Source organism: Grus americana, chromosome 27 (genome assembly GCF_028858705.1).
Source record: "Grus americana isolate bGruAme1 chromosome 27, bGruAme1.mat, whole genome shotgun sequence".
Classification (NCBI taxonomy): Eukaryota; Metazoa; Chordata; class Aves; order Gruiformes; family Gruidae; genus Grus; species Grus americana.
The window spans coordinates 2,879,264-2,899,924 of record NC_072878.1 but is presented as its reverse complement, the minus strand read 5'-3'; the positions used below and the strand labels follow the sequence as shown (position 1 = coordinate 2,899,924).

At 57.0% G+C, this 20,661-nt stretch overlaps 1 non-coding gene across 1 annotated transcript; it reads left to right on the top strand.

Annotated features, from left to right (window-relative positions):
• The first annotated feature begins 4,434 nt into the window (after positions 1–4,434).
• TRNAF-GAA (transfer RNA phenylalanine (anticodon GAA)) lies at positions 4,435–4,507 on the top strand. The gene has a single exon. It is a non-coding gene; the product is annotated as a tRNA-Phe (tRNA).
• Positions 4,508–20,661: the final 16,154 nt, after the last annotated feature.

Below are 20,661 nucleotides of genomic sequence, written 5' to 3'. Positions count from 1 at the left end.
CTATTCCATACCATGTGACATCATGCTCACCATAAAAGGGGGGCTAGTGGGGCAGTGGGGGGGTGGCGCGGTTTTCGGCATGGTTCTGGAATGGGCTGAGCTTCTAGTGGGTCGGTGGTTGGATCGGTAAATTGTTCTCTGTTATCACCCATTGTGAATATCTGTTATCAGTGCTGTTGTTGATTGTTTTCCCTCTCCCTTGCTGTCCCAGTAAACTGCCCTTATCCCAATCCTCCAGGCTTTGCCCTTGTTTTTATGTTCTCCTCCACATCCTGCCGGGGGAGGGGTGAGCGAGCAGCGCGTGGTGCTTAGCTGCCGGCTGGGCCTAAACCACGTCATCAGGAGAAACTTGTCATCTGTTTGATGGAGCAGCTGGGAAGTATCGACCTCACTACGGGATGGACAACAGGGTAGTAAGAACTGCAGGATTTTATGGGCAGGAGCACTGAAGGGCAGAGCACAAGTACTGAGCGCTGAGCAGAGCTCAGTACCACTGGTCTCTAAGGACAGCCTCTTGCAAAAGCCCATAAGGATATTCAGTTGACTCTCTCAAAGGAGCTCAATGGCACCAAGATGAGATGTTACTACTGAAGTTAAAGAAGAAACAAAGACAGTGCAGGGCTGCTGCAGAACTTAGCAAGAGCAGGTGTAAATAGGTCTGAGATGTTCTATGTTGCCTTTGGCTCAGTCTTCATCAGCAAGGTTGCCCAGGCCCTTGTGCCTTGAGGCAGAACCCATGGAGAACAACCATCAGTGGGTGGGGATGAAATCTAGGGTCACTTGATCAAACTCAACCCTTGCCAGTCCATGAGATGGGAGGGACTTCACCCAAGGATGCTGAGAGAGCAGGCCAAAGTCACGGGGACACTGCCTCATGTCATATTGGACAGGTGATCAGTTTAGCAGAAGCCATTCAGCTGGTACACACCAGAGGATCTGCTAACCTTCCTGGTCCTGCCCAAACAAAGCCTGCGCATACTGTGGGAGGAGGTAAGGTCCCCATAGTGCACACAGGGAGCTGGCTGGAGAAGGCAGTGTGGGCTGCTCCTCCCCTGGGAACAAGCAAGCCCATCTGTGAGATTGTCTTGGCTCAAGGACCTGACTGTACTCGGTGGGTAATGTGGAAGGATGGGAGATCTGGTGTGTACCTCAAGGAGATCTAACCTTGGGGGAAAATACTCCATGATGTGAGTTGCATGTGCCAGGAAGCAAGGCAGCAGGAACCACTTGAACCAACAGCGGGCAATCCTCACGAGGAATGGGGCGAGTACTTCACCTGTCCTGAGTGATCGCCTTGGCAGATGGGACCCAAGTCATTGACATGCGTGGTGGTGGAGGCAGTGGGCCTGGAATGAGTGAACAATATCAGCGTGTGTCAAGGAACAGGGGGTAGTGGTTAATGAGGATGTGTAAACCTGACTGTCGGAAGTAAAGATGGTTTAAGTACAGAGTACAAGTTGTAAGTGTTGGTAAGAGGGGATTGTGGGAATGAGAAAGAGAGAGAATGGAAAGGCTTGAGTAGGGTGTAGAAATGCAACAGCACAGGAATCGGGCGATTGTGTACATCCTGAATGTGTACACTCAGGTGTATCAGTCAATGTGGGACCTGAGCATGACGGAAATGCTGTGGAATAAGGGTGCGGATTGTACTGGGACTAGGTGGGATGGGGTTAATTTTCCTCATAGCAGCTCATATGGTGCTTTGCAGTGAAGAAGGAGAGGGAGGAGGTGCTGCAGACACCAGAGCAGAGATTCCCTTGCAAATCATGGAGAAGACCATGGTGAGGCAGGCTGACCCCCACCAGCCCATGGAGGTTAATGTTGGAGCAGATACTCACCTGCAGCCCTTGGAGGACCCCATTCCAGAGCAGGTGGTTGCCCCCAAAGGAGGCTGTGACCCTGTGGGAAGCCCATGCTGGAGCAGGCTCCTCAAGGACTTCTGACCCCATGGGGGACCCACCTTCCACTAGACCAGGTTGCTCAAAGCCCCATCCAGCCTGGCATTGAACACTTCCACAGAGAGGGCATCCACAACTTCTCTGGGCAACCTGTGCCCGTGTCTCACCACCCTCACCAGATAAAATTTCATCCTTATGTTCAATCTAAACCTACCCTCTTCCAGTTTAAAAGCCTCTTGTCCTATCACTACAGGCCCTGGTAAAAAGTCTCCCTCTTCCCGTAAGCCTGCCCTATACACTGTATGCCTGCAATAAGGTCTCCTGTCGCAAATCCTGATCCAGACTCCTGCTGACTACACTAGCTTGTCACAGACGGGCGATTTAGACCAATTAAAGAACCACCGCCAGAAGTATCAGCAAAAGCGGTTTTACTGCAACTTATCAAAGTCGGATGGCAAGGGTCACTCTATTCCTTACTGCACAGAGGATATAACAATGATTCACAGCTACCAGAACAGAATCAAAGTCACCAATACAAAATCTTAGTGCACTGTTACACAAGGTTAAGCACGATATCAGTCACTTAGCAAAGATCTGCAGTGGGTAAGAGGTCTCAGCCTCGAGAAGTAACCTTGAGAGGTGTCCCAGCTCAAGGAGAGATCACTGCTGGGCAGCCAGCTGCTTAGCAGGGAGAGCTCAAAGAAGATACCCTTAAGCTGCCACATTTATGGAATAGAGTGGTTGGCTCGTAGGCAAATTCCATGTGATGGGAAAGGTATGCATGAGACTCCTTGTACCCACAACTTTCTTTGTTCCCTGACAAATGAGTCTTGGAGGAACCACCTGTTACTCATGTCTTAATCACGTGATGGGTGTTCCAGTTTCCAAGCCCATATACATCAATGCTCACCATGTCCCTCTGCTCCTGTTTTCAGAGACCAGACTGGAACTAGAGAAGTTGTTGGCCAGGTTACACCTGGGCCTTTACCTCCTTTGGACCCTGAACCAAACTACTGCTGGTTTGGTCAGGGAGCCGAGTGGATCCGTCACAGGGACTCAGCTTCCTCCCATACCTGCCACAAACCCACAGGTGGTGGGAGTCCTCTTGCCTCAGTTCACGAGTGCGCACACAATACAGTCCTCCAAAGAGTGGAATAAACCACATGTCCCTCCTGTCTTCGAGCAGGGCAAGAAGAAGGACCCAGGGAACTACCGGCCAGTCAGCCTCACCTCTCTCCCTGGGAAGGAGATAGAGCAGCTAATCCTGGAAACATTCTTCCAGGCACACTGTACTGGTTTGGGCTGGGATGGAGTTAATTTTCTTCACGGCAGCCCCCGTGGTGCTGTGTTTGGGGTTTGTCACCAAAACAGAGTTGCCAACACACCGATGGTGTAGCTATTGCTGAACCATGTTTGCACAGCATCAAGGCCTTCTCTGTTCTCTCTCTTCCTCCCCAGCGAGTAAATTGTATTTGTGGATGAGGGAAGAGGAAGGGGATGTCATTCAACAAGGCAAAGATTTACACTGTGTATTGGTGGTGGTGTCCAGGGTTTGGCAGCAGGGGGGATGCGGGGGTGTCCTCTGTGAGAAGACACCAGGGGCTGCCTCCCCATGCCAGACAGAGCTGGTTCCAGCAGGCTCCAAGCAGACCACCACTGCACAAAAACGAGCCCATCAGCGAAGCTGGTAGGACCTTTACAAAAGCATATTTAAGAAAGGACACAACTGCCAGAATGGGAGAGGAGTAAGGGAGACAAAATGTGAGAAACAGCCCTGCAAGCACCAAGGCTGGTGAAGAGGGAGGGGGAAGAGGTGCTCCAGGCACAAGAGCAGATTGCCTCCTGCAGCCCATGGAGAATATCAGAGTAGAGCTGGTATTTCCCTGCGGCCCATGGAGAAGACCATGGTGGGGAAAGTAAGCCCTGCAGTCCGTCGAGGACCCAACACTGATGATGTTGGACAATTCCTGAAAGAATGCTGGATGGAGGACAGCCCATGCTGGAGTGGGTTTGTCTTGAAGGACTGTAGCCCATAGGAGGGACCCCATGGGAAAAGTCTTAGAGGGAAGGAGCAGCAGAGAGGAACTGTTATGGACTCACCACAACCCCCATTCCCCATCCCCCTGTGCTGCTCAGCAGGGAGGAGATAGAGGAGTTGGGAATGAAGGAGTGAGTGAAGTGGAGCCAGGGAGAAAAGAGTGGGAGGAGGCCTTCCCTGGGGAAGGAGGTAAGGTCTTCCACCAGCCCCACGCTTCTTCCACGGGCAGCCTTTGCAGTTGCACATGCCTGGTCTGCCCATTTACCTTCACCACTGTCCCGTTTGTACAAGGCCCACAGACATCTTGGCACGCCCAGTGTAAGCTGGCCTCCACCAAAGCTGGAGCCCACCTGGCCTTGGGGTCAGGGAGGAGCCAGGTCCCCTCTGCTCTGGGCTGGGCACAGCTTTCCCCTGGGAAGCTCCCTGAGGAGCACTCCTCCTGGGTGCCAGCCTGTGGCCTGGCACAGGTGGCACGGGGACCAGGGCTGCTGGGGCAGGGCTGAAGTAGCTCAGCTGGGAGAGCGTTAGACTGAAGATCTAAAGGTCCCTGGTTCAACCCCGGGCTTCAGCAATCATTTTCTCCCTCAGATTTTTGCAGACCTGTCTGCCTTCCTCCAGCCTGCCCCAGCCCTGCTTGCTCCTTCACCTCTTGCCAGAGCACTGTCCCTGCTCTGTAGCTGCAGCCATGCAGCTCAGAAGGAGCCTTCCTCCAGCACCACGAGTCCCCAGCCTCCCCCTGGGCAGGACTCTCCATTCAGTGCTCCTCTGGGGTGGTCTCCAGCTCTCCCCTCTTCCCTGCTCCACAGGGATCAAGATCTCTCCACTGCGCGGTCTCTGCAAAGACCCTGTCTCTCTCCTCTTTGTCATTCGCCATGGTGCACAGACTGCTCCTCTCCTCACACCCCCCTTCACCTGGTTCTCAGTTCCCAGACCAGAGGCCACTGTCCCCCCCACTCCCAGGCAGAGGCACTCCCTGGAGCTGAGGCCTGAATGGCAGCACCCTTCCTCTGGAGGTCTGTCGCAGCGAGACCTTCATGGGATGGGGAAACATCTCCAGCAGCACAGTCCCCGTGGCAGCCCTCCATACCTCCACCCGCAGCAGCCCTCCATTTGGCAGCCCCCCACCAGTACCTGCCCCTGCACAACCTCGGTCATATCCCATGCAGGTGTCAGCAGTCAGCCGTGCGGTGGGATCTGCAGGGTGTGGGACAGAAGAGAGACAGCACCGGGCTGGCTGTGCCCCAGGACAGGCACTGAGCCCAGCAGAAGGATGGAGCTGGCCCCACAACCAAGGTCCCTCCCCAGGGCTGGGTGTATGGCCAGAGAGGGAAATGGACGATGCGTGGGGTGGTTTCTCCCAATTGCCCTGGGGCAGCTTCCCCAGCGTGTCCAGGGAACATGGCACAGAGCAGCTCCTCTCTCCTGCACCTGTGATGACTTGCTTCCTTCTCGAGGAGATCAGGCTCTGCTCCACAGGCCCACTGGAGCGGGTCCTCCCCCGGATGGTCACAGAGCTCTGATAACGTCAGGCTGTTCCTGTCCTGGGCACTTTCCAGTCCAGCCCATCCCCTCCCCGGCTCTCCCCCACATTCCCTGCCCTCTCCCCAGCGCAGCCCAGCAGAGCAGCCCAGTCTGGGCTGGCAGTCTGGGCTGCTGCAGAGCTCTGGGCACTCACCCCACAGTCCCAGCCCCTCGGAAGGGCACAGCAGCTGCTGGGAGGCAGAGGGGGGTCTCAGCCTCCCCATCGGCCCCAGGCCTGCAGCTGGCCCCAAGTGCCAGCGCAGGCCACTCCCTCTCGGCCTCTCCTGCATTGATGCTGCAAGGGATCCCCAGCCCTGACCGCCTTTGCCCCATTCTGCCTCCCCGCCAGCCCTGCTCCCCAGGACACCAGCAGAGTCCTGGCCCTGCGGCTCCTCAGGCACCTCCTGCATCTCTCCACTCTCCTGCCCTGTGCCTGCTGCATCTTCACGGACTCCCACAGCACTGCAGAGTCTTTCTTTGCGGGTACCTGGAGTGAGTGCTCTGCCCTGGGGGGACTTCATCTCAGGGTCTTTCGCCTTCTGAGTCTCCATTCACTTCCCACCCCAGAGTACCTGTAGTGTCCCCATCCTCTCCTGACCACGCCAGATTCCTTTCCACATGGACTGACCTCTGCCATCAGCCCCGTCATATCTGTGACAGCCTGAGGAAGGGGACTGGGAGCTCGTGCACCATTTCCAATGCCCCTGGACACCAAGACGAGAGCCTTCAGCTAAGTGCTTGGTGTCTAACAGTGATACCATGAGATTATTTCCCCAAAGAGAAGGAGAAAACCAGGCGGAAGAGACTTGGAAAGTCCAATTCCTCTGGCTTGTTCTTAGCCACAACTGTATGAAGGAGAGCCCAGGCTGCAGGCACCTCCCTCAGGAGATCCCCTTTTATTGCAGAGAGGCTATTAGGAAGGCAAAAGGTGACACATGGTTCTTCAAGGATCAGACACAACAGGACAGAGCCTCAAGAGAAGTGCTATGAACCCAGGCAATTACCTCTAATGATGATTATCAGAGAAAAAAACCCCCAGAGTACTGGCTTAAAATATACCCTGGGCACTCTGCAGAGAAGGGGAGACAAATTACTGTTGGTGGTGTAAGGTCCATTGAATTAGTTTCCTGAGGGTATCCTTGAGCTCCTGGTTCCTCATGCTGTAGATGAGGGGGTTCACTGCTGGAGGCACCACCGAGTACAGAACTGCCACCACCAGGTCCAGGGATGGGGAGGAGATGGAGGGGGATTTCAGGTGAGCAAATATGCCAGTGCTGACAAACAGGGAGATGACAGCCAGGTGAGGGAGGCACATGGAAAAGGCTTTGTGCCGTCCCTGCTCAGAGGGGATCCTCAGCACAGCCCTGAAGATCTGCTCATAAGACAGCACAATGAAAACAAAACAGCCAAAACCTAAAAAACAGCTTAATATAAGAAGCCCAACTTCCCTGAGGTAGGTGTCTGAGCAAGAGAGCTTGAGGATCTGGGGGATTTCACAGAAGAACTGGTCCAGGGCATTGCCCTGGCAGAGTGGTATAGAAAATGTATTGGCCGTGTGCAGCACAGCATTGAGAAACCCACTGCCCCAGGCAGCTGCTGCCATGTGGACACAAGCTCTGCTGCCCAGGAGGGTCCCGTAGTGCAGGGGTTGGCAGATGGCAACGTAGCGGTCATAGGCCATGACAGTGAGAAGGGCGTACTCAGCTCCAGGCAGGAAGACAATCAGAAAGACTTGAGCAGCACATCCTGCATAGGAGATGGACCTGACATCCAATAGGGAATTGGCCATGGCTTTGGGCACTGTGGTGGAGATGCAGCCCAGGTCGAGGCGGGAGAGGTTGAGGAGGAAGAAGTACATGGGGGTGTGGAGGTGGTGGTCGCAGGCTATGGCAGTGATGATGAGGCCATTGGCCAGGAGAGCAGCCAGGTAGATGCCCAGGAAGAGCCACAAGTGCAAGAGCTGCAGCTCCCGTGTGTCTGCGAATGCCAGGAGGAGGAACTGGGTGATGGAGCTGCCATTGGTCATTTGCTGGCTCTTGGCAAGAGGTCTGGTTGAACAAAATGAAAGGACAGGGAACAATTAGGACATCTTCCTCTGAGCAAAGCCACTCCATTTCTCATAGAAACACCCCCCAATTGAAATGCATTTCCCTTCTCTGGTTTCTGCTGGCTGAGTGTGTTGTGAGGAGCTGAGGAGTCAGCTGTGCTCAGCTGCAGTGGGTACATGGAGCTGGTTTGTGACAGCTCCAATGTTGACAACCGATGTCAGATGTAATCCACCTTTAATGGAGAAATTAAATCTCTGCACTCATGACTCAGAAGAGCGCAGGCTGCCAAAGACAGGCTTAGCATGTCCTTAGAAGAATTTTGTCTGTGGTTTTTATTTTCCACCATCACATCTGGGGAGAGCTCCTGTGAGGGGTAGAAATACTCATTTTAGGATGGAAAAATGGGAACAGGACAGCAATGGGAATGTGACAGGACAGGCAAAAAGGCTCAGCTCTTTGTAGCTTAGTGCAGAGTCAGGAGAGATGCAGTGTCCATTAGACTGTCACCCAGCTGCCCTGCACTTTTGCTTCTGCTGCCTTGAAGATGACGACAAACAGAAATTACTTTTAAATAATCCCCCAAAACTAGACTGTGATGAGAGATGGGGAGTCCTGGTTCAAAGAGCAGATCTGCAAATGGTTCCTTTTTCCCATCCCAGAGGTGGAGTTGTGATTGAGAGAGAAGGACACAGCCCCTCTCAGAGGGAAGCAAAGGCCTCTGAGAGGAGAGAACTGACCTCCAAGGGAAAGCTCAGCACTCCCTGGGATCCTACAGCACAGCCGTGCTCTTCTGGGGCAGCTCCCAAGCCCAGCAGCACAGGCAAAGCAGACAGTCCGATGTCCTGAAGATGGGATGTCCTAAAGGCAGAGTCAGCTCATTGCTCAGCAGACAACGCCCAGCAGACATCTAGAGTGAGGGACCACAAGAGAGCAGCCTGAAGGCAGCCTAGCCCAGGGCTTGGCTGCAGTTTCCTCCCACTCCCTGCCCATGTCTCTGCTGCCTGGAGCTGTCCCTGCCAGGAGCTGGTGCTCTGCCCACACCTCTCCTCCCTGTCCCTGCTCACAGAGCCCATCCCACCCTCTGTGTGCTCAGCTCTGCCCTGCAGACCCCTCCTGGCACCAGGGCACTGCCCAAGGGGATCTCCATGCTCCTTGAGAAGTGCCATGGCAAATGTCCCAGGGGCAATCTCAAGCTGTAATCAGCCCTCGCAAACAACGCACCCTCTCAAGAGCAGAAGGACCCTGCCCTGCCCTTCCAGGGGGTTGCTCCTTCCACCCACAGCTTCTCCCTGCAGTGCCCTGGGCAGCTCCCCGGGCAGGCTGAGGGCTGACCCTGGCAGGCGGCAGAGTCCCTGCCCCGGCACACAGCCCCTGGGCTGCAGGGACCCTGCTCTGAAGAAGGACACAACTGGGCACCCCTGCCTGCACACCTGCATTCCCAGCCACTCAAACTTGCCTCTGCACAGGGAGTCCACCTGGCAGATCCCAGGAGCTGTGGGCTCTGCCAGCTTGAGGAGATGCCTCCAGGAACCGCATCGGCATTGCCCTGCACCCAGAGACTTACCGTGTCAAGGGCTCTGAAGATTTCTCCTTCCCTGAGCTCTCAGCAAGCCTCCCATTTCCAACTGCCTTTAAGCTCTCTCTGCCTCGCTGTTCTCCCCTCGGTGCCTGCAGGCAGAGCCCTCAGCCCTGCTGTGCTCTGCAGAGGAGCTGCTCCTGGCCAGAGATGTCTCGCTGCAGCACAGCCCACTTGCCATGAGCTCCCTCCATCCCAGGAGACCAGCAGCAGAGGCCCAGCCCAAGGCGGCATGTTAATGACCCCTCTGGTGGCTTTGGGGATGAGTCCATGAAGCTCAGACCCTGAGAGGAAGCTGATGAAACCTCTCCAGAAGTCACAGTCAGATGCAAACCAGCCTTTGGGCTGGTGGTCTCTGCAGCTCTGTCGTCTTGTGCTTCTCATTGCAACCCTGTCACCTCCATAGGAAAAAGTCAGGCTTGGGATGAGCTTCTCAGGTCTTCTTCTGGCTCCCAGAGGTGCTCATCCCCTTTGCACCACCTTGAAACACATCTTGGCCTCTTGGCCTGGTGGTTTCTACTGGGTGGTCACTGTAGATGCTCCTTCTACTGCCCTGCTTCCCTCCTAATGTGGACTCCAATGTCACCTCCGTGTCAAGCGGTCCTTTACCTGCAAGAGCAGCTGCAAAGCTCAGAAGCCAGCTGGGCTCTTCTCCAAGCCAGCTGGGCTCTTGTCCCAGCAAGGCACTAGGTTAAATGGACCTGGGATTTGTGTCTCCCCTTGGGAGCAGTGCCGTGAAGCGGGTGCTTCCAGGTCTTGGTCACTCTCATCCCCAAATCAATGCCTAGGCATGTCCTGTTGACTGTAGGAAGAACCTGGTTGTCCTGGAGATGTTTGCTCATAGGCACACATCTCCTCCTGCCTGTTGTTAGCTGTTGAAATGACCCCATGTAGAAAACCAGGTGGAGGCCATGGAAACCTGCTGGGTGCCCCCAGCTTTTGCTAGATGCCATCAGCACCCAGCTGGGCTTCCAGTCTTCTCTCTCACTCCACCCTCTTGTGTCCAAATGCAGCATGGACTTCCCATGGAAGTGAAGACATGCAAGTGTGGTGCTGCCATTGAGGGAACTGACCACAAACCTGAGACAGGCCTCATGCAGAAAGAAATGAAAGTCAATCCTACCGGCTCCACAACCCCAGAGGGCTTCACCCGTCCACTCAACCCTCCCGCAGAGCCACGGGCATGGGGAAAATACCATGGCTGGCCAAGGCAAAGGTCTATGTGTCCTGTGGCCCCATCGTGGGACATAGGAAAAGACATGGTGGGTAATTGCTCTTTCTGAATGCAACACCGAGGATAAAAGAGAGAAAGGGTCCATCCTGGAGAGCCCTCTCTCATGGAGAAATGAGCTGGAGAGGTGCCCGTTGCCTGCCTGCGTTGGTCTTGTGAGAGATTTTCTCCATTCATCCCTCCTGCTGGGGATCTACACTGACAAAGAGGTCTACCATGCTGTAAGGGGCATTCAGCCTAGTTTGGGAGGAGATCTTCTTGAGAGCCTAAGGGAGGAACCTGCCCTGTGTTCCAGGCAATTCTAGACCTGATGAAAGAGGAATGGGAGGATATGGAAGAGTTCTTCTGGGGCCACCTTCGGAAAGACGTGGTGTGCCTGGCAGGAACACACAAGATGCCATGTTGCCTGTTCCTCTGTTTCTACAGCACCTGAGATGGAACAACCCTGCAGGTAGAGTGATGCTGGGAAGCTCTGGGAAGTCACCAACAGGTGTGCAGTCGTTAGGTTTTAACCGGGACCGGTGTCATTGGTTCCTCCTTCCCGGGACAGTCTCCATGCCAGGAAACCAATGAGAAGACAAGGAGGACCATGAGGGCAGTGAGCTCATCCAAAGCGCTCAGGCCAGACCAGCTTGAGGCCATGAGCAGATTGGGAGATAGTTTGCTCCAAGTAGGCATCTGTCATCCTTTCTGCTCTCGGTTCCTCTTATTTCTATGTCATCGTACTCCTCGCTGTCAAGGAACCCAGCAGAGCTCTGGGCAGACCTCAGGGTCTACAGAGAAAAGCTCACTTTGTGTCTTCTACAGACAAGAGTGTAGTCTTGAGCATCCTGCAGGAGGAAAAGGACCGAGAAGATTGGGAAACCTCCTTCAAAGCCCTGGCTCAGCCCTTCTTCCAGGTATGCCTGTGCCCAGCTGCTGCTCACAGGTATCACGTACCCAAAGCACCGCTTTGCTGGTGGTCGCGTCCATTTCCAGACACATCCGCTGAGCTCAGGGTGTTCCCACGTGGAAGAAAAGAGATCTGTCCCCTCTTTTTTGAGCTGGGACCTCGTCCTGCTGTGGTCTCCTGCTCTGCTCCTGCAGACAGCTGGCTTCCTGGGTGCTTTTTATATGCCGATTCAGATCCCCCTTGGAAACCAGATGGGTTTCTTCCCTTGGAGAAAATCACCTGTAGGTTTCTCCCTGGGCAGTTCTGTTCTTGTCCCTTTGGTGGCAAGTTCTCACCATGTCCCCCACTTCTCCAGAGCCCTCGTTGCTTTTCTTTGCACTAAGACCCCATGAATCCCCTCGGGCTGCTTGGGCAACGAGGGGTGGCTCCTAACGACCCTGGGTTCTTGCAGGAATGGGAGCAGAGCCTTCACTCTGTCAAGGAGCGGCGGATGAATGAAGGTCCCCATGGCTCCCCCAGAAGGGGAGCTGGGGGGGGCAACTGGGAGATGTGATGTGGTGCGCAGTGCTCCCAGTGCCCCCCAGTGCTTCAGCAGTGCCCCTTGATGCTCCCAGTGCTGCCCCAGTGCTCCAAGTGCTTCCCCATAGCTCCCTCCAGTGCCACCCCAGTGCTCCCAGTATGGCTCCCTGGCTCCCCCAGTGCTCCCAGTGACACCCCAGCCCCGCCCCCTCTCCCCCTCCCCTGCCGTGACTCCGCCCCCCGCAGAGCGCGGGAGCCCCACCCGCTGTCGCGCATGCGCGGTCGGACCAGCGGGGAAGGCGCCGCTGCAGCCCAGACCCGGTAGGCGGCTCCGTCCGGTACGGGGAGGGGGTGGGGGTGTGTGTGGGGGTGTTGGGGGGGTCGGGGGGATCGGGGGTGTTCCCGGGAGGGGGAGGGGAGCGGGGGTGTCAGCGGGAGGGGGAGGGTGTGTGTGAGGCAGAGGAGTGGGAGGAGGGGTCTGTGAGGGGAGGAGGGAGGGGGAAGCTGTGAGGGGGGAGGGGCTCAGTGAGGAGAAAAGGGGCGGGAAAATGGGCCACACGTGTGTTTGTCTGTGTGTGTGTGTGTGTGTGCACCCACAGGCGTGTGGCTCCCTGTCAGCACCACCGCCTGCCTGGCCCCGTTGCCGGGGGACTCCACCAGTGCCCCCCACCTTCAGGGACACCTGCCTGGGGGCTCCACACACACCCACCACGGCCACAGCCGCCTCGCCGGGGGCTCCACTGACAGCCCCCATGGCCGGGAGCTCCGTTGGACAGCACCATGCTGTGTCTGAGCCCCAAAGGCTCCCTAAATCAGTGTGTTGGATCCCCAGAGCTCCCAAACTCTGAGCCCAAAACCTCCCTACACTTGCCGGGGGCTCCACTGACAGCCCCCATCGCCAGGAGCTCCGTTGGACAGCACCACGCTGGCTCCTAAGGGCATCGACCACCACAATCACTGCAGCCACCAGCCTCTCCTCCATCACTTCCTGGGGAGGGGGCTCCCCAACGGGGCACCCCATCCTCTGCGTGCTACCTTGATCTGTGGGGATCACAAAGGCTGCAGAGGACCCAGGAGAAGCCTTGTCCTCTCTCTGGTCACAGCTGGACCCCAGTCATCCAGCTCAGCCCCAGGTGAGGAGCTTTGTCTGGGAGTGACTTGTGGGGTGAGAGCTGGCAGATGGGTGGGGGAGGTTGTCCCAAGAACATGTCCTGGTGGTGTGGTGTAACCCAGTAGGCAGCTCAGCCCCACACAGCTGCTCCCTCCCTCCCTCCCTCCCAGCAGGATGGGGAAGAAGAATCCAAAGGGTAAAAGTGAGTGAACTCGTGGGGTGAGATGAAGGCAGTTTCACAGGTAAAGCAAAAGCTGCGCACACATGCAAAGCCAAATCAGGAATTCCTTCACCACTTCCTAGCAGCAGGCAGGGGTTTAGCCCTGGGCAGGAAAACAGGGCTTCATCAGGAGTAACAGTTGCTTGGGAAGACAGAAGCCATCTTCCAAACGTCCCCCCTTTCCTCCTCCTTCCCCACAGATTTTTGCTGAGCATGACGTCATGTGGTCTGGAATATCCCTTTGGTCAGATGGGGTCAGATGTCCCAGCTGTGTCCCCTCCCAACTCCTTGCCCACCCCCAGCCTACTCGCTGGCGGGGCAGGGTGAGAAACAGAGAAGGCCTTGACGCTGTGTAAGCACTGCTCAGCGACAGCTAAACCATCGGTGTGTTATCAGGACTCTTTTGGTCACAGATCCAACACACAGCACCGTATGGGCTGCTATGGAGAAAATTAACTCCATCCCTGCCACAACCCGTGCAATAAAGCCCATCCTCCTCCTGGCACGCCAGTGGCACGCAGCAGAGAGGAGAGTTTGGGCACACTGGAGGGGCTGTTGCATCCCACAGGCCTTTGATCCCATCTCTTGTCACTGCCCGACTGCAGCCAGCCCCCAACCCCCACCTGCCCGGATGGGCTCCCAGCAGCAGAGACATGTTGGTGCAGGGGGCAGACGGGGATTTTGGAACAGGACTGGGGAGAAAGGGTTGAATGTTTCCCAGGACAAGAGTCGAAATCTCTCTCCTCTCTCCCCAGCTGTGCTGTCTCCTGCCTGATGTCATAATGCACCTTCAAATGATGCGGGCTGATGTCACAGGGGGATGCCCCACATCACAGGGAGGTCTCCCCAGCGCCACGTGGGTGCTGGCATTTCCCGGCGAGGCCTGGGAGCTGCTGGGCACTGCTCAGGGGCTCTCCACTGCTGCCCTTCGGAGCTGCTCCACAGCCAGGAGCAGGGTCAGGAGGCAGCGGGGCTGTGCTGGGGGACCCTCGCTGACAGGCAGAGCGGAGGCACGTCAGAGAGGAGTTTTGGGAGAGGAGCTGCGAAGAGCATCCCTTTCCCTGAGCTGAGGGCAAGCAGCCAGCGCGATGGAGGGCTGCTGCACCGTGGCCGTCAGCTTGGAGCTGAGCAGCTCGTTCCCCACGCTCCTGCGGCTCTCCACCAAGGGTAAGGGGTTTGGGAGCTCCTTCCCCAAGGGTTGCACTGGGGCTGTCCGCTGTCAAAAGCTGCGGGGGGTGGCTGGACAGGGCTGGGGGCTGCCACAAGAACCCTGCCCGAGGGTCCCACAGGGCTCGGGGGACAATGTAGCAACCAGAACTCCCCGCTGCCCGCAGCCCCCAGGCTCCCATGGGCATGGCTTGGTCCCCTGGCGAGGGGGGCCACCCAGGGCCAGCTTTTCCTGGGAGCTGGTACCTCTTGGGGTTCTGGCTCTGGGATGAAAAGGGGTCCTGCATCCCAGGGGCTGGGGTGTCCTTCAGCTCTCACAGGGCTCTCGTGAGGCAGCTGGAAATGCCTCTGCTGTAAATCAGCCCTCGACTTTGAACTAGTCTCCTCTGGGAGAACCTCTGTTCCTTCCCTCTGGAGCCTCTTGTGCTGCCAGGCTGGCAGATCACATCCTGGGCTCTGGGGTGCCATCCCTTTCTGGGGGTTAGGTGGCCACAGCCCTGATCCGGAGCCCGTCCCACGTCCCCATTTCTGCTCCAGCCCTGCCCCGGGAGCAGAGTAAGGCGGGCAGTGTGAAATGGGGGCACAGCCCCCTTGCCGAGAGACTGTGAGCTGGCTGGCCTGGAGCCTGACCCCTCTTTCCCTTGCTTTCCAGAGGTTGTGGCTATCTGGGACGCTGTGTCCGCGTACATCCTGACACAGATGAAGCTGGACAAGGTGGGTTGGCCTCTTGGTCTCTCTTTGTCCTGGACAGCCTGGGCGCTGGGGAGCGATCCCTCCCTGAGCATCGTGGCCGCACACCGAGACAGCCTCATGTACCCACAGCTGCTGCTTGGTCAACCAGGAGAAAAATCAAGTCTGGACCTAGTCTGAGGAAGTATTCAGTGCACGATGGGGCTTCACTCTTCCCTGTGGTCAGAGTGGAGAGACCAAGCAGAGAGACAGGGGATTATGCTGGGTGCATACCAAGGGTAACGGCTGGGAATCAGTCCCAGGTGTATTCCCTGGGCTGGAAATGTCTGGGATTTTCTCTGGCCAAGGGATGTGAGCAAGTATTTTGAGGAGGGGAAGAAAACAAATGGAGAACATGGGCCTGTTGCAAAGTTTTCACTTTACCCATCTCTGCAGTACTCACTCATCAGCCTTTGGTCTTTTTTCCTGGGCAGGGTGTCCTGCTCACAGGACTTGGGACCTTCGCTGTGCTCCGAGAGCAACTCCAGGGCAAAGAGGCGGCGTATGCGGTTCGAAGACCAGTCTTCCAGCCGGACATTGATGCATTACATCTGGAGGAGCTGGTGTTCCCTACAGTGGTTATCCCTGGTGAGAAGGCAGTGGCCACCCTCCACTTTCCCCCTCCACGTCCGGGGGAGGACGTGTGCTCTCTGCTCTTTGGCAAGGGCTGGGAGATGTCGGGAATGGCCTCCAAAGGTCGGGGGACAGCTTGAGCTCCCCCAAAACAAACCACTCCCCGAGAGCTGCTTTATAAACGACCGTTTCCCTGGCATGTTGTTACGAATCTTACACGGAAATTTGGCCTGCTGTGGCAGTGACGATGTTCCTCCTCCTCGCAGGCAATGTCAAGATCCAGCCGCTGAACTACAAGTGGCTGTCGCGAGCCACCTGCTTCCCGCAGCACGTGGTGGCGGAGTGCGTGCGAGAGACCGTACACTTGTACTCGTTCCAACTGCAGAACGGGCGGCGCCTCGCCTTCGCCTTCAAGGACATTGGCGTTCTGTCCTGCAAAGACGACGTCCTGTGCATGCGGTTTTATTACAACTGTGTCACAGGGCTGGAGAGGAAGGCCAGCCGGATTGCGCTGCTTCGCACGGTAAGTTGCTCAGGTTTTGAGGGCTGCTTCCGTTCTTTGGGAGCTTATTGAAGGGCGAGCAAGCCAATCGCCCTCGGCCAGCCTGGACGTGGCAGGCCAGTCAAACACCTCTCCCCACGCTCGCCCCCGCTGACTTCTCCATTAGCAAAGAAAGTTTCTTCTGAGTTTCTGGGTCCTTGCCCTGCAAAAAGCCCGGCACTGTTATTGCGCAGTCTCAGCGTTTGCCGTGCAGCTTCTCCAGAGCAGAGCAAGGGCTAACGCTCATGGAGGAGGATTTGGAAGACTGGTTTGGAGAAGTGGCTTTCTTTTGGAGCGGGAGACAGGTCTGCTTCCTTTGGGAGCCAAAAGAGAACTGCCTTGGAAACCTTCTGACAGCTCCGTGTCACTTTGCAGAGGCTGTGGATGCCAGGTGCAGAGGTCTCCGGTGGAGCAACCACCGCTCGGGGGATGCAGGCTGCGCCTGCCCAAGCGTTCCCGAGGTGAGTGCCTTTCCTCTGCAGCCCTCGACCAACCAAAGTCCTGAAGCGACTGGTTTCTGGTTAAATAACGCTGATCTGGGGCTACGCGTGTGTTCTCCTGGACCGACCGGGCATCGTGATCGCGTTTCTCACGCCCAGCCTGCCGTCCTTTCCATCAGAGAGAACCAGCTGCACACGGAGAGGACCTTAAGCTATATTTTCTGGTGTTGGGGGCAGATTGCCAAGAAAACCTGTGCACGGCCACCAAGGAAAAGGGATGCCGTGCCTCGCACGACAGTCAGGAGGATTAGTGCTGGGGAGCTGCAGAGGGCAGGGGTCACCCTTCTTCAAGCCTGTGTCCCCATTTGCTTTCCAGGTTTAAGTTCCTTGTGATCAGCAGATCGGTGGCCAAGGCGTTCTCCACCTGGCACAAGAAGGCTGCAGGAAAGCACAGGATCAGCAGAGGTACGGGAACAGGTCCCGCTGTCCAGGTGGGCCCTGCCCCACACTGGGTGACCGCAGCCCCGTTAAAACGCACTCCCCACGGGGCTGCTCTGAAGAGCTTCCTTCTTTCCCAGCTTCCCAGGGGTGTCCTGACAAGCTGCTGCAGAGGCGCGTGAAGCTCTCCCTGCCTGTACTGCCAAGCCAGGGGCCAGGCACCAGGCAGCCAGACATGGAGAAGAAGACTTCTGCCAGGTGAGACCCTTGTGGGAAGAGATGAAAGGGGTCCTTGCACCCATGTAGGAGAGACATCCCGTTTGGACAGTGGCTGTAGGGACTCGGGAAGGTCCCTGGCACAGGCCCCATGCTTTGTATGAGCTTCTTTGCCCCATCGCAGGCCCCGTAGTGGGGAAGGTGGTGGACGTTGAGTGCTCCCCACATCACTTTGCTTGCCCTTACAACAGACCTGAGGTGCAGTCCTCTCCCATCTGTCCGATGGGGCTCAGGAAAGGCTCCCCCTTGCCATGGGAAACGGCCCCACCTCCCCCGCTTCTTCTGCCAGCCTGGGGAGCTTTGATACCCGATGAAAGTGGGAGACCAAATTGCCCCGTGCTCGTGCCGACTCCTCCTGGTGTCTCTTTGCAGCGTGCTCCCGCCATGTCCAGGCAGCTCCCCCAAGACGAAGGAGGCAGGCAGGCAGGAGCCATTTCCTCCAGCCAGGCCCACTGCTGCAATCCCGTCCTCCGAAGGCTGCAAGAGAGCGCTGCAGGTACGTGCTGTGCCTTGCTGTAACTACCGTGCCGCTGAGACTCGGCTAAAGCCTCTTTGTGCAGAGAGCCGATCTGAAAGGATCCCTTGGCGTGCGTTCCTTGTAACCTGCCTGTCACCCCCTTCAGATCTTCTTCACAAAAAGTAAGGTGCTACACACCCTTCTCGCCTGTTATTGTCCCAGGGGTTCATAGACTCATAGATTCATTAAGGTTGGAAAAGACCTCTAAGATCATCAAGTCCAACCGTCAACCCAACACCACCATGCCCACTAAACCATGTCCTAAAGTGCCACGTCTACACGTTTTTTGAACACGTCCAGGGATGGGGACTCCACCACCTCTCTGGGCAGCCTGTTCCAATGCCTGACCACTCTTTGGGTGAAGAAATTTTTCCTAATGTCCAATCTAAACCTGCCCTGACACACCTTGAAGCCATTTCCTCTCGTCCTCTCGCTTGTTATCTGGGAGAGGAGACCAACACCCACCTCACTACAACCTCCTTTGAGGTAGTTGTAGAGAGCGATCAGGTCTCCCCTCAGCCTCCTCTTCTCCAGACTAAGGTTGCCATGAAACACTTTATTCTGGCCAGGGGCTATGGAAAATGTCCAAGTCCTTCCTAGGCGCTTGGCAGTGGAGGTCTTTGGTCACTCAGCCGTGCTCGCCATGCGTTGGCGTGACTCCACGGCCCCTGACCTGGTAGGGGCAAAGCGCTGCCAACCGACCGGCTGAGGCAAGGGGCACCACCACGGGTCAGAGCCGAAGGAAGCTGCTGCAGGAGCTGAGACTAATCCTGCCTGCTGCTGCGTTTCCATCCCCTCCAGGAGGTCTGGCAGCTGTCTGCAGAGTGGGAGCAAGTGAAGACGCGGTGGCAAGAGCGACGACAGCAAGCGAAGGCAGAATGGGCGGCGTGGGAAGCCTGGGCTGCAGGGGAGGATCGCCAGCCACCCCAGGTACGGGCAGTGATTGACACCGCTGAGAGCAGCAGCGACCCTCTCTGTCGGGGGTCTCCAGGGGGTTGGAGCAGGACTGACACCCAGCTGCAGGGCAGGGGTTTGCCTGCTCATCCCCGTGGGGGAGAGATGGGCAGCAGGATCCGAGGGGCAAAAGCAGCCATCAGCCGTGGTGACGGGCACGTGGTGCTTAGTCTGCCGGCTCCCAGGTCCTGCTGCAGGCTCCTTTCAAGAGGTCCTCTGGGGAACGGCACCTCTGTCTGCCGTCTGGTTTGCTGAGAGCATCTCCTCCTTGGCAGGCACTCGGCACTGGAGGCCCTTGGATTCCCCACCCTCCGGCCCAGCCCAGGAGAAAGGAGGTCAATGAGAGGTGGAGGAAGACGGAAAACCCTCTCCCAGCAGAGGAGATGGCAGCAGCAGCCCAGCTGAAGAGACTCCAGCCTGAGTAAGTGTGCGCTGGCTCTGGACACAGCCTGGGGTAGTCGAGCAGCCATGACCCCGCAGAGATGTCCAGGTCCCCCGTCCCTGCATCTGGGGCTTGCGTAGGACAGATGCTGAGGGACGATGTTTCCCTGTCGTTGCAGCCACCTTTCCCCACGAGCGGTCCAGGTCCTCAACAGGCTGGAGCCGCACCAAGCGCGGAGGAACATTTTCAGGCACGTCGCTGAGAACAACAGGCGGCGTCAAGAGCGGCAGAGGCAGCTCCCCTGGTAACTATCTCCAAAAAGGCACGGTGCTTCCTCCGGCTGCAAGGCCCATCCCTCCACGGAGGGCAGCCCTGGGGGGAAAGAGGGCATTTCTCTGACAGCCCTCGTGTGGCAGAAGCGGGTTTTGGAGGGTGGGTTTGGGCTGGACCTCCCTGACACCCAAGGGGCACTGCCTGGGCACCCAGAACTGGCTTTCCATGTGGGATGTAAAAGTCCTGTCTGAAGACAGAGGGATCCCTGTGATGGCTGGCTCTCCCCTTTCCAAACAGAGAGCACGTCCTTCCCTTGCAGAGTCCTGCCCCAAGACACCTTGCCCCGAGGGCGGACACCTGTATGGGACATCCAAGGTCTCAGCTCCACCTGACTCAGCCCCAGGCTGACCAGCTGCACCTGGGACCTTCTCCTGGGCTTGGGCATCAGGGGCCTCTCCCACTGAAGTGACCCCTTGAAGCTTCATCGCAAGCAGATGCCATCATGGGTGGCCTGAGCTACGCCTGCAGGATTTCTCTGCCTTCTCTCTGTCCATACAATCATTTGCTTTTCTTTCTTCCTCCCTACAACTAGATGCTGGTACCGCAGCAGAGGGGAAGGTGCCGGGAGCGGTGGCTGTTAGCGAAGGCGCTTGGAGGCTTCTCAGCTGCCAAGATCCACCTCTAAAGACAAAATAAAGAGGTCTGGAGCTGTTCCCATCTGGACTGGCTGGTCTGTGCCTGGTGATGGATCCATCTAAAGGGATTGCACACACACACCCCACGGGTGATCCCAGAACTGCTCGCAGGGGCAGGAGGGAATAAAGTCCACGCACACCCCACAGCGCAAACACGTGCACATCCCAACACACAGGCAGGACGATGCAGGTGGTGCTCGCGCTCTCCCCGGGAAACCAGCACAGAAAGAACCAGTGAGAGAAGCCTCCTGTTCACAGCTCTGGTCCTCGTGGGGGACCTGAACCACTCTGGTGTCTGCTGGAGGGACAAATCCAGCAGGGATGGAGCGATCCAGGAGATTTCTAGTGCACATTTCCTGGCAGGGGTGGTGGAGGAAAGAAGGAGGAGAGGTGCTCTGCTGGGCCTGGCACTGGTGAACAAGGAAGAAGTGGTTGGGGATTTGAAAGGCAGCGGCAGCCTTGGCTGCAGTGACCCTGAGGTGGTAGAGTTGAGGATGGGGAGGGGAGGGGGCAGGGCAAAAAGCCAAGAGCACAGCCCTGGCTTCCAGGAGAGCAGAGTTCCACCCCGTGAGAGACCCCACCTCTGCTCCCTCCTCTGGCCAGGCCCAGCCTTGGGAACCAG